Source organism: Panicum virgatum, chromosome 8K (assembly GCF_016808335.1).
Source record: "Panicum virgatum strain AP13 chromosome 8K, P.virgatum_v5, whole genome shotgun sequence".
NCBI lineage: Eukaryota > Viridiplantae > Streptophyta > Magnoliopsida > Poales > Poaceae > Panicum > Panicum virgatum.
Window position 1 is genome coordinate 45,717,014 of NC_053143.1, and position 12,809 is coordinate 45,729,822.

At 45.8% G+C, this 12,809-nt stretch overlaps 1 non-coding gene across 1 annotated transcript; it reads right to left on the reverse strand.

Annotated features, from left to right (window-relative positions):
• Positions 1-8,126: 8,126 nt before the first annotated feature.
• Positions 8,127-8,233, reverse strand: LOC120646551. The gene has a single exon (XR_005664456.1). It is a non-coding gene; the product is annotated as a small nucleolar RNA R71 (small nucleolar RNA).
• Between the last annotated feature and the right edge of the window lie 4,576 nt (positions 8,234-12,809).

Consider the following 12,809-nt stretch of genomic DNA (forward strand, 5'->3'; position numbering starts at 1 on the left):
GCGACTTGGTTTGCTGGTGAGTTTTCATTTTACCGCGTATATTTGAGCTTTAGCTACCGGGCGCATCGCTGTGGCTTCGTTCAAATCTATTCAAAAGTTATCAAGTTGATCTAGGCTTTGACTTCCGGGCGCATCGCCGTCGTCTCGTCTAGATTTATTCACAATCTATCGATATCGGCTAGATTTGTAGGTTTTCCTACGCTTCTTGGCCATTATCAGATCTATTCGCTAAAAACATATTAGATCGGCTTTAGGTTTTGCAGTAACACTTTTGTTATTTCAAGAGCCGGTTTAGATTTGTTTTTAGTTTATATCATCTAAGTTACACATTCGTAGCTTGGATTTTGTTATATACACGTAATCGGCTACTTCAAGCCGGTTTTGTCGTCTAGTGCATCGGCTGATCCTGCCGACGCACTCGTTTATCACGCGCTCGCATTTAATACCTTTTTGTCGTCTATTGTATCGGCAAAGCTTGCCGATACGCCTGTCTGAGAGATATTCGGAATCCCAGCCGATACGCTCTCGAATTTAACTTTGTTTTCTCCCTTGTCAATTTCAGGTCAAATTAACTGGCACGCTTGGTTGACTTTCCGGAGCTTGGCGAACACTTGCCCTCGGATTCCAGTGTGTTGATTTTTGCTTCAACAGCAAGTATGGTTCCTTCTACAGGAGACCATGCCTTCTATGTATTTTGAATATTTCTAGTTTCTATACTACTACAATCAATAAAATAAATGGCAAGTATATCTATATGCTGTCACTTTATCGTGTGTCTGAGTTGTACCATGCCCTCATTATTGGAAAAATATTTTTTATGATAATAAAAAGCATATGAAGTTCGTACATTTTTTCTGAAGATTGTACATTCATGATGGGGCATCATAAAACAATATTTCTGGATTGACGACCTGGATCCAGATGAATGAACGTGACAATTAATATGTTTCATGCAACTGCATGCATCTCCATTTTTTGCCTAAAACTGTGGGAGGTCCCTAGAGTATATCTTTTCCACTTGATAAAGGAAAACGAGTAGTGCATAAAGTAATTATAGGGAACAAAAGAGAAACAATATACAATAATCAAGGTATTATAATTATTAATATGATAAGGGAAGAAACATTTGATGGTGAAGAGCCTCTTTGATTCTGTGTGGAATGCAGGATAATCTCGGATGGGCTCCTCTCACTTAAAGTCAGAGGGCAGCAGCCCATTGAACATTGGAGGCATGAGACTGCATTGTTCTCCTGTGGGAGAGCGTCATTGGATAGCTACTTTCCTCTCACTTGAGGAACCATTCCTATAACCTCATGCTTAAATTGTTTTATATCGAAGAGAGACTTGGAACTTTACCGTCGTCAAAGATGTTAGCATTACGCTGTTTCCAGGAGCACCAGGCAGCCATAACAAAAACTCTCCATAAAAAGTTATAATGAAATTGTCGGAGCCTGTATCATATTTCCTGCAGGCTTAATTATAGATTCCATTAAATGTCAAGGCCGAACCATCAACTGGGATAGCTCTGGAGCATTCAAAAAAGAGATGTTTTATTGTTTCCTCCACTTGATCCGAACATATACACACACAGTTGTAGCCTGCAGGATCCAATTGTATTAATTTACCCTGGCATATATATTGAGCAGCGACCATGCAAAACGTAGTGTGAAGTTTTGATACACAATTGGACTGAAAGCTAAGCTTTATAATGTCGAGAACAGGTGTGAAGTTCTGCCGCCTAAGTAGAAACCATTTTATCTTTGATTAAAGTAGAACTTTCTAGTCCATATAGGTCAGCTGAAAAGGGTTAGATAATAGCAGCTGAAAAGGGTTGAAGATATATTTTCTGGGTTGTGAACTTGGGTAAGAGGCAACAGCGAAAGCTTATACATACTACTCCCTCTGTCCACAAATATAGTGCATTCTAGCGTTCAAAGTTTGTCCACAAATATAGTGCATTTTAGACTTTAGTGAACTCTATTGTTGATAAATTCAGTAATTTAACCTTTGATTATTAGATCAACGGTATCCTTATTTACTGATCACAGATTCCTTATTTAGTAAAAAAGACTTGTTAATTAAGGAGCATGTTTGTCTTTTCATTCATCTCTTAATCTGTCCTAATACTCTAGAATGTACTATATTTGTGGACGTAGGGAGTCGTTAGCTAGCCAAGAGTACAAGTCTTGGTGGGTATTTGGTAAAAAGGATTGCGTCCGAGAAAAGATCTCCCCCAAAATCCCAGTGTGTCACCTGGACTTGTTGTGCAGTTAACAAACTTTCAGTAAATCAAATCCAACTGGAAATAAAAATAACTTTCAACGAAAAGGGACCTTTAATTTCTCTTTCTCTAGATGCAGGCTGCTGCTTGTTGCACAAAAGGAGCAGGTAAGGGTATGATATCAACAAAGCATCAAAAGTTAACTAGGCGGCGGACGCGGTTATTGATGTGACATTGATCAGCAAGTCTTAATTGTTCAACTTGCAAAGCATGTGACAGCTGCCCATGTACCAGTAGTTCTCCCCCTCTTGGTGACGGATTCATTGCCTGTATGTATTGTTTCGTGCAAGAGACTACGTACAACAAAACGGTGACCAAGTTAATTAGTGCTGCCAACGTTAGTCACTTAGTCGACTCACTACTATATATGACTCAGCCAGGACCATGCATATGGATAATATAAAGACCGATTTGTTTGCGATTGCCTACAGTCAACTTCTGGAATACGTATGTGAATGCACGCTACTAGAAAATCGATTTATCAAAGCACTTGGAGACAGAGCCCAGAGGCGGGCAAAAACAAGACACCCCTATGTAATTAGCAGGCGGGCCTAGTAATTTAGCCCGTCTCTATAAAAATATTTACAAAGGCAGGTCATTATATTACTGTGCTCGACCATGTAAATAGAATGATGGAGGGTGCAGTAATGGTCGGCGCCTCTTATGTAGCAACACCTTATTACTTTTTAGGGGCGGGTCAAAATATAACCCATTCCTATGAAAGGAGCGAAGTTGCTGTACGTGGAGCGCCATTTTCAGGCACCACCCCTACAAAAATTGAAAGGTAGTGGCGTGGACGCCCCCTCCCCCTCCCCCACTCTCTCTCTCTCTTTCTTATCTCTATCTTTGCAAAGGCAGCAGCGCCGCATAGCCCCCCCCCCTCTCTCTCTCTCTCTCTCTCTCTCTCTCTCTCTCTCTCCTATCACTTCGGTCCTTTTCCCATCTCTCCCACGCCATCTCCTTTTCCCATCTCCTCCTTTGCCACGAAGCTGCAGCGGCGGCGCGGCTTCACAGAGCTGCGAAGGCGGCACGGCGGTGGGGCGTGTGCGCGGTAGTCGCAGGTCTCGATGACGGCGCGGCAGGGCACACAGCCGCGGGGCGTCAAGGCAGCTCGCGGCGTCACAGTCGGCGCGCAGGCCGACCAGCGCATCCTCATCCTTATCCTCGTCCATGTCGTCCAGCTCGGCCCCCTCATGCTCCATGGCGCTCAGCCTCCTCGTGCTCCATGGCGCGGCGGCGGTGGGGCGCGTGCACGGCGGCCGCGGGTCTCGACGATGGCGCGGTGCATGGCGCGCCGGGGCACACGGCCGCGGGGCCTCGAGGCAGCTTGTCCTCGTCCATGTCGTCCAACTCAGCCTCCTCGTGCTCCATGGCGCGGCGGTGGTGGGGCGCGTGCACGGCGGCCACGTGTCCCGACGGCGGCGCGGCGGGGCACACGGATGCGGGGCGTCGGGGCAGCTCGCGACATCACAGTCGGCGCGCAAGCCGGCCAGCTCATCCTCGTCCTCGTCCTCATCCACGTCATCTAGCTCGGCCTCCTCGTGCTCCATGGCGCGGTGGCGGTCGAGAGCGTGCGCGGCGGCCGCGGGTCCCGACTACGGTGCGGTGCGCAGCGCGGTGGGGCACATGGCCGTGGGACATCGGGGTAGCTCACAGCGTCGCAGTCGACGTGCTGGATGAGCTTTACAACTTTCTTTGGCCTTCTCAAATTTGTACTCTTGGCCCAAAGTTCTAATATGAAGTTGATTAATCGAAAAATAATCATAACCTTCGAGCTTTTCTTTAAAATGAGAACATAAACCACCGAGAGCCAAACTTGCCAAATCCCTTTTAGAAATTGACAAATTAAAATATCAGTTTTTAATATCATTAAATCTTCTAAAGTAATCTGTGATAGACTCATCTCTGCCCTGTCTAACTGATGTCAAATCTATCAATTTCGCTTCATTGACTCCACTATAATAATGATCATGGAATTTTTGTTCTAATTGGTACCAAGAGTGAACCGAATTTGGAGGCAATGAAGAAAATCAAGAGAAAGCACTTCCAGTCAAAGACAAAGAAAACAAACGAACGCGCAAAGCATTGCTAGAACTAGCCTGTCGAAGTAGAGACACATATTGGCTAATATGTTTCCAAGCTGTTCTATTATCATCTTCGCTGAATTTTATAAACTCAGGAATACGCCAGCCAACGGGATAAGAAACCAAATCAAAGTCATCGGGGTATAGTTTCCGAAACAAACGAGATCTACCCATATTCACTCCATGTTTGGTTTTAATCATATTAGCCAGATCCTCTTTTAGCGTAGTAAGATCACCTTTGTAATTTCCACTTGTAAATGCTTGTGTGTTAGAAGCTAGACGATGTATGATGGGATCAGTTTGTGCCATTGTCTGTACAAAACTAACGGGTGCACGCTTTAATAAGCCATTGTACACATCATCCGGAATCGGTCCACGAGGGACACCCGATCCTTATGGAGGGATAGGCGGCACACTGTATGCTATAGTAGTATGTGGTGGCTCAAAATTTACCAATTCATTCGTTCAGCTATTGCCAGCCGAACAAGGAATTGATGCAAGCAGTGCTAGTGTCGCCGGGCTGGCCACCATCGCACCGGTCTGACCGGTCGGTTGGACCGATCTGACCGGTTCAGCTAGGTTTGGCTAGACCAGTGGCGGTGGTGGCACTTGCCTAGCAAAATAGTTCGGTGGCATACCATATAACGGTTGAGATGCAGATGCAGGTTTAGCCGATGAGGGTTAAGGGTTTCAGTAGAATAACTATGATCTACACCTTTCCCCTTAACCAAGATTCGCACTCGATCAAAAAGATTGTGTAATAGATCATTTGTACGTTTATTTGAATCAGCAATCTTATCTCCTATGATGGAAGCAAACTGACCAAATACATCAGGGGATGAGATGCTTACATTGTTTGTTGCCGAAGATGGGAATGTCGGCATAACGAATTGTTCCTTCTTGACCAAACTTTGCCAAGTCTTCCCGTAGCACGCGACCAATATCCTCTTGGCTTCAGCTTCAAGTTCCTTGAGATGGGCCCCCAGAGCTTGGCGCTTCTCCTCAGGTACGGCGTTGTACTCAACGCCGCCGATGTTCTTGGGGTCTATCTTCACACCGTCTTGATCTTCACCGGCCATATTTGTCGATGCTGACTTCTTCCTCCCTAGCGGAGTTGCCAAATAGTATGTTGACGTAAATCTGGTCTACACACGAAAGCACTAGAAAACGCAGATCACAACGATCGCCACCTGCAGCTCCTCTGCGCCGACCGGTCAGACCGGTTGAATAGACCGGTCAGGCCGGTTCCTTCAGGGGAACTGCGCTAACCTAGAACCACAATCTCAAGAGGGACCCCGTCAGAGCTAAAGGATCTAGGGTCGTTCTGAGGCCAGCAGGCCACTCAAAATGCCCTCGAATGCCGTAGAGACGCAAGAAGAACAGCAGATGAGGTTGAAAAAGCTAGAGTTTGAGAATGAAAGGTAAAGGATAAATGTGTTGATTCGATTGTGGTTGCCCTCAATCGGCCTTAGCCTTCATATATATAGGCCGGGGAAGTCGTACCCCTTCATGAGATGATTTATAAAAGGTTCTTAATAATAGATCTAAATCTACTCGGATTGCACAGGCCAGACCAGTTGGCCATGGTCTTTGCCAATTTTTGTTGTCAACAATAACATCAGACCTGACTTGTGCCGATTCATTCTCTTTGAAATTTGTCACGAGGATGGCGCCTTCTACAAGCACGACAGTGTTTGGGCAAACAATCCAAATGTCAAGCAACTCTTCAATTGGACAAAGCGGGAGTATTTCTGAGTCATGTTTCTTCAAACTTGTGAATTGTTCCACGTAAAAACATTCAAACACTTGTTGTGTATAAATCTTTTAATTAGTACTCATAGGCGACTACTACTTCTCTGATGGATAATACCTCTGTATATATCTTTTAATTCTGAACATCTTAGTGGGAACTTTTGAAAATTTGAATTTGGCAGGACAGCAATTTACAAAGGCGCTTAATTTGAAATTTTGAAATTGATGGGAAAGCTATTTACAGTGGCGTTCATTCCCTAAAATGAACACCGCTGTAAATAGCTTTCCCACCAGCCTGGCAGGACATTACAGGGGCAGGCCATACCAAAGCCCGCCCCTGTAATGTCTAGCCAGGCTGGCAAGGAAGCCATTCACAGGGGCAGGCTGTAAGATTGCCCACCCCTGTAAGCGCCTTTCACAGGGGTGGGATGTGGGATCGCCCACTCCTATAAAAGCCTTTCATAGGGGCGGGCTATGGGATTGACTGCCCCTGTAAGCACCTTTCATAGGGGCGGGCAAGCCGTCCGACCCTTCAAATGGCCTGTTTACACAGGCCTTTGCATAGGGGCGGATGCTGTGCCCACCGCTATAAACTGTTTTTAACCACCCCTATAAAGGGTTACGGCAGTAGTGTGCGCGGACTGGAGGAGACCGAGCGCCGCGTGGAGGAGGAATAGAACCGGTGGATTCTAAAGATAAGGTTTCGACCCATTCGTCAGTGTATCAGGGGCGCATATGCCATTTCCTCCGACACTAATGCCTCACTCCATGATCTTTCCTTCAAAACTAACAGACTTCTAATGGTTTTGGCATACAGGGCAAAAATCAAAATTTTGATGGCACTGAGAGAAAAGTGAAAATTTCTATGGCCCACAAGGAAGACCTCTAAAATTTTGATGGCACTGAGTGAATTCTCTCAATAAGTAAAGCTTGATGGCTACCGATGTACTGTTTCTCTTGGGCACGGGGCCACCTATCTACAGTACGTCAGAGTGCCAACCAGCCCTCGAACAGCCCATGGCCCGTTAAGCCATCCCCAGATGTGGCCCACCACCCCACCCCTCTCCTTCCCCATTGTCATCCAGAACCCTAGCGGCCACCTCCCGCCGCCGCCGTTGGAGCAGCTCCCCCGCCTTCCGCCGCCGACCGCTGTCCTCGGTGGCATCACCGCCACTGGGTCCGCCACCGTAGACCCCGCCGCGCGAACCCGGTGCCACCGCTCCAACACCCTCCTGCTGCCCAGCTCGCCGCCCTCCACCCCCCCCCCCCTCCACTCCCGCAGTCTCTCCTGCCTCCACCGCCGGCCTACCTTCCTTTTTTCTATGGGAGGAACACACTTACCTGCTATTGACACTCACTAAGGACCATTTCCAGGCGTCAACTTGATCAGAAAATAATGAGAGTTTTTATTTCTTACACGCATCTTTATCCAATAAAGTCCCTAAACCACACTTTACCTTCTAGAAAATGCAAGTTGTGTTTTTGAGCTAATATACAGGTTGCAAGGACACTTTGGCCCAACATAAAATCACAGAAAATATCAGAGCGACGATTCAGGCTCAAATGGACCAAGTGTAGCCCAAGAACCCAGTTCAGACCACTTAAGACAGGCCAAGACAGCATCATCGTTAGCTTCTCAAGCTATGGCCCAGAAGACACTCCATGATTACTCTGCTCCGTCTGCTAACCAGGTCCCTACCGGGCCCGAGGTTAACACCGGAGGGGAAAATTTAAAGATCAAGACGGGTCTTATTACGATGGTGCAGGCCAGCTCTTTCTGTGGCAAGGCCAATGAGGATGCCAGTGCTCATCTTCAACAGTTCTTGGAGCTCTGTAGTACTTTTGTTATCAAGGGTGTATCGCAAGATGCAATCCGGCTCCGTCTATTTCTGTTATCTCTCTTGGGGAGAGCGAAACAGTGATTTTATGCTAACAAGGCTACTGTGGACACTTAGGACAAATATGCCAAGGTGTTCCTCTCGAAGTTCTTCCCGATGGGCAAAACCAATGCTCTTCGTGGACGGATTTCGAACTTTCAGAAGGCATCAAATGAATCAATTCCTGAAGCTTGGGAGAGACTTCAGGAGTACATTCTGGCGTGTCCGCACCAAGGAATGGACAATTGGCTCATTCTACAGAACTTCTACAACGGGTTGATACAATCATCCCGTGATCATGTAGATGCCGCTGCGGGTAGAGCTTTCTTCTCGCTAACCATTGAAAGAGCTACATCTTTAATCGAGAAGATGGTTTTCAACCAAGGTTGGAGCGATGATCGCCTCCAACCAAACCAGCGAGGCATGCATTCCGTCAAGGAAGCTGACATGATCGCTATGAAGATTGATCTCCTCCTCAAGAAATTTGAGGATTATTCCCAAGATAAGGCTCAATTGCAAACACTTCAAGCCTTGGAAACTCGCATGACGTGCGAGGTCTACGGGAATGTTGGACATTCAGGCGACAACTGCCCGGAAACCCAAGAAGAAGCATTATTCCTCAATGGCAACAACAATGGGTTTCGTCCACAAGGAGGTTAGGGGTGGACTCAACCATGCCCATACTATCAAGGAGGTAATGGAAGTTCAAATTCTTTCAATTCTAACCATCCTACCTTGAGAGATCTTGTCTACGGCCAAGCGAAGATCAATGAGTCCCTTCAGAAAAAGTTGGCCGCTATAGACAAATATATGGAGACCGTCCATGCCAAGATGTACGGATTCTCCACCGCTATGAAGAACCAGCTGAGTTTCAATAAGGCGCTAGAAACTCAATTGGCTCAGCTAGCTTCTGCCACACCTGCTGCTGAACTAGGGAAGATTCCGGGGCAACCCGAATCAACTCTAGAGAGCGTCAATGTTATAAATGCTATGTGGAAAGAACCACTTAGCTGGACACCCCTCAGCTATGCAGAGAAGCTCACACGCCCAAGAAGAGGTGCGTGGGGCGAGTTAGCAGCTACAATAAGAGAAGATCCTGGAATCCCAGTGATCAGTTGCTCAATCTTCGATTGTGAATTTGATCACGCCCTGTGTGACCTTGGAGCCAGCGTCAACATCATACCCAAGGTAACATTTGAAAAGTTAGGCTATCCATCAATTTCCCCAACTACTATGTGTGTTCAGCTGGCGGATTCCACGATAAGATATCCTGAAGGAGTCGTGGAAAGGCTTATGGTGAAAGTCAAGAATACCTACATATTAGTGGACTTCGTAGTCCTCGATATGGAAGGAGATCTTGGGATCCCGCTCATAATTGGGCGACCATTCCTCAAGGATACAAATGCCAGAATCGATGTAGGGACTGAAAGAATCAGCCTCCGCATCATGGGAAAGACCATGAAGTTCAAGTTTCAAAACAAGAGGGAGGTATTCCTGATTCATGAGGATAGTGAGAAATAGAGGTTATGGGCAGAACCCGGTTGGGATGATCAAGACTATCACTCCCCTTCCAAGGTAGCTTGGGAGGGTTGGGAGATTCATACTCCACCAACCGAGACAGTGGAAGATGACCAGAAGATCCCCAATTTCATCACCAATACAGTATGGGAAGATCTAGAAATCGTCTATCCTACATCCGAGGATCCTGTTTCTGCGCCGCCTACGCCATCAAAGAAGAACAAGAAAATATGGCGCAAGAAGAACAAGACGTCATCGACCACTACTACTTCTCCAGGTATGGATGAAACGACCTCATCCTAATCAGCTATGGAGAAAGGTCCTGCTTTTCGGACCCTAAACGAAGAGCTAGCTTGGGGGGGAGGTTCCCTCCCCTAAGTTAGTTGTATCCTTTACTTGCTTTCTAATAAAATTTGATAAAAACTTGCAAAAACAAAATAAATATTTACTGCTTTATTTCCCTTTTCCATCATGCGCGGTAAGAATATTTTAACTCCTTATGATAAGTTAAAAGGATGAGTTTTGCTTTGTTCTATCATGTCTGTTGTGCTTAGTTTAGAAATGAGAGTTCTCTTGAGTTTAAATCTGTTGGTTATGTAAATACCTTGCCAATGAACCTGAAAGTCCCGTGGGGTGCATATGCTTGATCCAAGTCTAAGTTGTTCTGAGTATAGATATGGTAAATAAGATTGTGCAAGTTTGTTCTAGTGATGCTTGAAATCTGGAGTTGCTTTTAAAAAAATCTAAAAAAGCAAGTTCCCCAGTGATAAGCAAAGTCCCACCAGAGCCACATGTCATATTTCATGAAAAACCTTACACATATGTTGCTTGCTGTTCTGTTGAGTTTTGTCAAATTGTGTGACCCTAGTGCGATGCTTTTCATGCTTTCTCGATCATAAGCACGCACGACCCATCCATTTTTTATATTCCTACACTGGGAATTAGCACCACCATCCATCCATTCCTCATTAATAAATGCTCCATGTCTTGGTAATCTCTCTCGTAGAACATCCCTGAAATAAAATAAAGTCAGATTATGGTTGCCCCAAAGAGAGAAAAGATGTCATGGCAAAGAAGCATGACCCCCCCCCCCAAAAAAAGAGAGAAAAAAGGGGTATCCATGTCTCAAAAAAAAAGGAGACAAGGATGATTCGAGAGAGAGAGAGAACCAATGCCTTAAGGGGTAAGCCACATCCATCCATCTATCCACTCATACACTTGCACCTTTTAATCGAGATTGCATGACTTGTTTCTCCATGGATTCTCTCTTTGACTTTACAATATATGGAATGCAAGTATGCCCTGTTCTTATCCTACCCTGAGCTCCACAAAGGCTTTGTAGTAGTAGGAAAGACTGATGGCAGATACTGCCATGGTGAGGAAAATACAAGTTGAGTGCCTCTAGAGAGTCATCCTGGGAACTTTGCCATGTTTTTCAAAAGTCTTTCAAAAAGTATCTCCAGATGGATTGCGGATCAATGAGCAAGTAAGTACTACTCTATGCACCATTCTAACTCTCAACAGTCCAAGACAAGGAGACAGCTAAGAAGCCCCATAAAGGAGTAAGGTAATTGTGCAAAGGTATGATAGCCAACTTATTTAAGCTTATATATGAATATCTTTGCTTCAGACTATGACATGACAGGTAAGGTACGAGTCAAAGTGATTTTCTGATCAACAACCTGATTTGTCCTACTTTGCTCGGGACGAGCAAAGGATAGCTTGGGCAATCTTGTTGACGCTCACTAAAAACTATTTTCAGGCGTCAACTTGATCAGAAAATCATGAGAGTTTGCATTTCTTACACGCATCTTTATCCAATAAAGTCCCTAAACCACACTTTACCTTCTAGAAAATGCAAGTTGCATTTTTGAGCTAATATGCAGGTTGCAAGCACACATTGGCCCGACATAAAATCACAGAAAATATCACAGCGACGATTCAGGCTCAAATGGACCAAGTGTAGCCCATGAACCCAGTTCAGACCACTCAAGACAGGCCAAGACCAACGGGATTAGGACAAGGCAGCCCAAGACAGCCAGCTGGACGAAGATGGGGCGGTTGGAGCCCTCGGTAGGCCGACTGACCTACCTACCAGGTCGGCCGACCTGGCCCGTGAGCACCACCGCCTCATCCAAGCTACGTGGCGCCTCCTCATAGGTCCCTTAGGTCGGTTGCAAGGGTCTCACCCCATGGCACCCTGCTATAAATACAAGGGGGGTAGAGAATAGGACACACACACACACCACATTACCTCTCCTCTCTTTATCATCTTGCTTAGTCTTTAGGCTTAGTGGAGTTTAGGAGAAGTCTAGGAGTCGTCGAGTCGCCGGAGTTGCTCGAGAGTTCTGGTATGGGTTCATCTCTAGCTCTCTTTTGTAATATTCAGTTGTTTGTAATAGAATTAGACTATGATTACCGATATCTGCTTGAAGTATGTTCTGAGTTACCGGATATATGCTTCTTGATATGGTTTACGTTATTGTTCAATGCTTGCATTGCATGATTGCCTTGTGCTTGCGATGGTTAACATATCGGCCTTAGAACTCTATCAACTGCTCCAATATTCGTATGTTTGCTCTAGTGTGATGTCTGTCCATTCGGAGGGTGGTGGCTCCGCGCGGGACACTAGAGTATCCCTTACTAGTGTAGACATGGTGTCTAGATTAGCTAAGAGTTCCTAGATGTCAACTACACCCACGGTTTGTAGAGGTAGCCGGCAGGTGGTGACAGCTCTGTTCGAGCCCTAGTAATCCACCACGTTCGGTATAGGGGGTAGGAGGTGCATAAAGCCGCTAGAGTGTACGGGCTCCTCCCATTGCTTCGATAGCGGTCTCCCTATTGTGTAGTTTAATCTCTGATGATCTATCCATTAGATAGTATAGATATAGCTAGCCTAGCACAATTGACTCGAGCTCTAACTTCTGCCTTGCTCTCGGCCTAGAGCATCTTTTATTTTTTTCTTTTATTTATTTATCCAGAGGATAGTTTGTGTGTGTGTCACACTACCTCCTACCATGTTATATATCTTATCCCTGTTTATGCATGGGAATATCCAATCTAGATAAAGTTCATCAACTAGTATATATCCCTTCACTCACCGCATTCCCTGCGGAAATATAAATGACACCCCGGTATACTCTCGGATAAAATGCTATAGCGGTATTCCGTGCGCTTGTGGAATTATTCGTGGATCATGAAATACTGCCACCCCAAATTGGCGTCTGCGGGCGTCATCGCTGCTTTCCCGGTGGTGAGGTTGGTAGGCGCCAACACCTATCGCTGTCGTCGCTCGCT